Below are 4,840 nucleotides of genomic sequence, written 5' to 3'. Positions count from 1 at the left end.
GGTATTTCGATGACAACATACCATTCCAAAGGTTTGAGCTTGACATCGATATCGAGAACCAGGAGGCGGCTTCTCTTACAGAAAAATGGATCCGAAGTGTGGCAACCAAAACTTGTCTTAAAGAGCTTTCCCTCACAATCTGTCCTTCCGGTGCCTCCCTGCATTTGCCAGCTGAGATACTCTCAGGTAAAAACCTAACTAAGATCACAGTATCAGCTGCGCGGTGTCCCAATTCCGCTGTTTGGATGACGACTACCCGTCATCCCAAATGTGTGTCCCTACGAGAACTGCACTTGTCTTGCGTGCGCATAAGTGAAGAGCTACTCCATGCCATATTTTCTTCTTGTAGCTTGCTCAAGAAGATAGAGCTTATACTATGTTCAAAGGGCCTCAAGACCATCAAGGTTGAAAACCTTCCTTGTCTTTCCCATTTACAAATAGTTACTTCGGATAGAGGCTCTACTGCTTTTGAAATCAATCATGTCCAAAATCTCAGATTTTTCGGCTGCAATGTGCGTATCATGAATCGACTGGATAAACGTAGAGGACCATTGATCAACAGTCATTCAATATCACTAGGAAGCAGCGTCACGGACTTAACTTTAGGTGGCGTTATGATCAGAGATAATGCATCTCTAGACATGATCATCAAATTGGGATTACCTTTTCTCAAAAGTTTGACCCTTGATATGGCATGTTGGGCGTTGGGGAGTTTTCATTTCACATCTACATCCATCAAGAGATTTTCGATGCTCGGGTGCCCATCCACGCTTGTCGACGTGGTACATGTTACTGCTCCAAAATTACTTTTTTTCTCTTTCACTGGCCAAATAATCCCTAGTCTCTTGTTTCCATACTCTAATCTCGAGCAAATTGAGTTTCGGATGGGACTCTACATTGACGATCTGGATGCTTATTTTTTCCTTAAGATGAGGGAAGTGTTCATGTTATCACGCAAGTGCAAAGTTATTATAACAACCTTCAACCATAACCTGCCATTGCCATTGGAGATCAACATCGATGATCTAAGAACAAGACTCCTCTTTCCTCCTGCTATCAACGTGCAACAACTGTTGTTCAAAACCATTGGGGATGAATGCATGTGGGAGCGCTCCCCGTTTTTTGATGCATTTTTTGAGATTTGCCATCCTGACCACATATCTGTATGGCCAGACTCCATGTTAAAACATAATAATCACTTTTGCAAGTTCATGTTGAGAGAGGTCATGGAGAGAAACAAGAATAAGACAGCCGCCACAACATCATATTGGCCTAGTTACCTGAAAAATGTTCAAATAAAACAACCTCATAATCAAAAATGGGAAACCCTAACCGATTCCCACACAAGCTTTCTAGAAGGACCGACTCCTGAACATCTCCCCGTCGAATTCATGCTAACATGGTGTTAACGCTTGAATAATATCTTATGTTTTACTTTACATTACATCTATTATCTATTTCTAATAGTTTTTGTAAGGTATACTAGTGATGTATCAAAAATTGTGTGTCGGTGATTAGTTTCATTTTGATGGACTGTTCTTGGTTACAATTTGTAACCCGAAAGTATGTTACAGTTTTGGTTAAGAGTAAAACTACGTTAATGTTTTAGTTAAAATTGAAGTGTTTTTATGTTGTGAATTAAAAATAAAAATATTTTTACACTTATGGTTAAAAATGAAATTATGTTAATGTTTTAAGTTGAAAATAATAATGTGTTGTGAATTAAAAATAAAGATATTTTGTGGTTTTGTATTAAAACGGAAAGTAATTTGTTGTTTTAAGTTTAAAACAATTGAAGAAACAAATAGATGACATGAATAACATGTTTAATTTAACTAACGATTATAAATTTATTATTATTTATCAATATATTTGAAAAATAATAATAATTAGAAAGGTCAGAAATTATATATATATATATATATATATATATATATATATATATATATATATATATATATATATATATATATATATATATATATAGAGGACGGTTCACTTGAGATAAAAAATAAAGATCTTGAGATTCAACGTCAGCCACAATAGGTTATGCCTAATCGTAAATGATTATATGACAAAGAGGTATAATCATATAGGATTATACATGTTTATACGTATATGCCTAATCATAAATGATTATACATATATGTATGTTCACAGATTGAGTAGTCATAAATGATTATCACAGTTTGTGGCAAAAAAGGTGGTGGTGACAGAGGTGAGGTGGTATAAATAACAGAGGTGACAGTGGTGGGGTCGGCTGATGTCAGAGATGGTGGTAGTGGTGGTGGCGGCAGCGGTTATGGTGGTGGGGATGGTGGCGGGGAAGAAAGTAACGGGCGGCACTGTATAATCATTTATATTATACCAGGCCTGTCGCGCCGGTACATCGGAGGGTTAGAGCGGCAGATTTGAAATACGTTGCTGAGATTGAATCTCAAAATCTCTATTTTATTTTTAATCTCAACGGAACCTACCTACCTACCTATATATATATATGGCTAGGTTCATATGTTGCTAACATATATTGTGTGTTTGTAAGCACAAATCTCGACCAACAGAATTAATGAAATAAATGGTCATTATATGAGAGTCTATGATATTACAATAGGGTAACATGTACCATATAATCACAGAATAAGGATATTTTGGTCAATTAACCTATTTTAAAAAAGGAAATTTTTGGATTTTAAAGAATAATTAATTTCCTTATTTTTTAAAATCTGTTTTTTAAAATTAATTCAAATTTAAAATTCGATTTTATTTTGTCAGAATAGCAAAATGGCAACAATAAACTAGTAAAGATATTTTCGATTTTATTTTTGCAGAATATAGTTCCAATTCAGATATTTTTGATAATTAACCTGATTTAAAAATTCTACACATTCTTCATATACATCCAAGTCAGAATGAGGGTCTATTATTTTATTTCTTAATATACATCCGAACCTAAATACAAATTCATACATATTCTTATAGACTAACAGCCTTATACATTTCAATATAGTTATACATATTCTAACAACATATCATCAAAAAATGAAAATAAATCTTAAAAATTAGCATTCTTAAATATACAATTATTGAACAAAAATACTTGTTCTTCTTCAATGGTCCAAATAATCCACTTGATTCCAACTATTCTTATGAAAATGCGATGTATTATCGTAAGATTGTAATTCTTCGCAAATATACTTGTTGTTGAACTCGGTTCCTAGTCTTTCTCTTGTATGATCACTATTTGATTCATTCTTCAAGCCATTCTAAAAGAATAACATGTCTTACTCGTTAGTATTACTATTTATGCAAATATACTTGTTGTTAACAAACATACTTAAAGACATTCTGACAGAATGCATTGTATACATTCTATGTTTTTGAATGTTTATACATAAAATATATTCTGCTAAAATACATTATCATTCGCCATAGAAAGTGTAAAATATCATGTTCATTCAAACTATGCTTTAGCCTACAAGTTTTAACTTATATGCTTATAGAATTCATAACATCTTTTTTTTACACAATAAAAACACCAAAATAACATAACTACACATATTAAATTCAATTCTAAAAGAATATTTCATTTCGGTTTGTTTCTTAAACTTCAATTTCTTAAGAATTCTAATAGAATAGTATCTACTTTACTTCTAACATAATATTTCAACACAAGTATAAACATAATTCTAATAAAATAGTATGTACTTTACCTTAACATATTCTCACAGAATCTTCCCAATAATTTTAAAATATCAAACTTACCTCATTTACACAAAAACCTTCTCTTTTTGACATTATATCAAACATTTGGAAGGCATGTTTTATTATCAACATTCAAAAAACGCAACAATACAATCAACATTCAAAAGCATTGATAACAGAAAAAATTGATTCTTGATTCTGATTCACTTCCAAAATCACAACTAGTAGATAGAAATTTTGAGTGCAATCGATGCTAAAAAGATAAAATACTTCCTGATTCTTATTTGGATTCCAAAATGGATGAGTAGATAAAAGAATAGAGCTTAATCGGTGAATGTCACTATCCTTAATCACGAACACAAAACCCTAGGATGATTTCAGCAACATTAAAATAAACCGATGGATTTTAAAGCCTTGATATCTCTTCTCTCTCGTCATGTCTACCCTACTCGTGATTCTTAGGGATTTCAGCAAAAGAAATCGTAAATTTCATACCATGAATCGATTATAGATTGGTGCCGGTGCTTACCGGGATCGAAAAACGAGGAACACAAAACCCTAGGATGATTTTAGCAACATCAAAAGAAATCATGTATGTCGCCTGTGAAGAAGAAGATGCATCATCTGTAACGCCGGATGGGCTAGTCAATTTAGAGACAGTGAGCATCAAAAATGAGTTTTTGATGGAATATTATTTAGAAGGATTAATCTTAACCAAGTTGTAGTATATGTTACAAGGGTTCCGTACATATAAAGAACGGCGAAATCCGAGTTATAACGAATAAGTTATATCCCGTCGAAGTTTCGTGACGGAACCGGCACGACACTACGCGACGTAAATAGTGAATTTACGATAGAGTGATTTTTAGCCTTAGCGATCTAAACGAAAGTCGTAGAATACGTTAAACCGAGAGCGTCCATAAAAAGAACGCCCAAATCTGACTTCGTATGAGGAAGTTATGATTTTTCGAAGTTTCGGCTTAGTAGTGTACAGCCCGGAACTCGAATATTAGATCGAGCGGTTTTTAGCCGACACAACCTAAACGAGAATCGAAGATCTCGTTAATATTAGCGTAACGATAAAAAGACAGACGAAAACAGACGTCAGATAAGAAGTTATGGATTTTTAACGGACCAA

Source organism: Lactuca virosa, chromosome 4, assembly GCF_052849685.1.
Source record: "Lactuca virosa cultivar CGN04683 chromosome 4, Lactuca_virosa_CGN04683_v6, whole genome shotgun sequence".
Taxonomy (NCBI): domain Eukaryota; kingdom Viridiplantae; phylum Streptophyta; class Magnoliopsida; order Asterales; family Asteraceae; genus Lactuca; species Lactuca virosa.
This window is presented reverse-complemented; position numbering follows the sequence as displayed.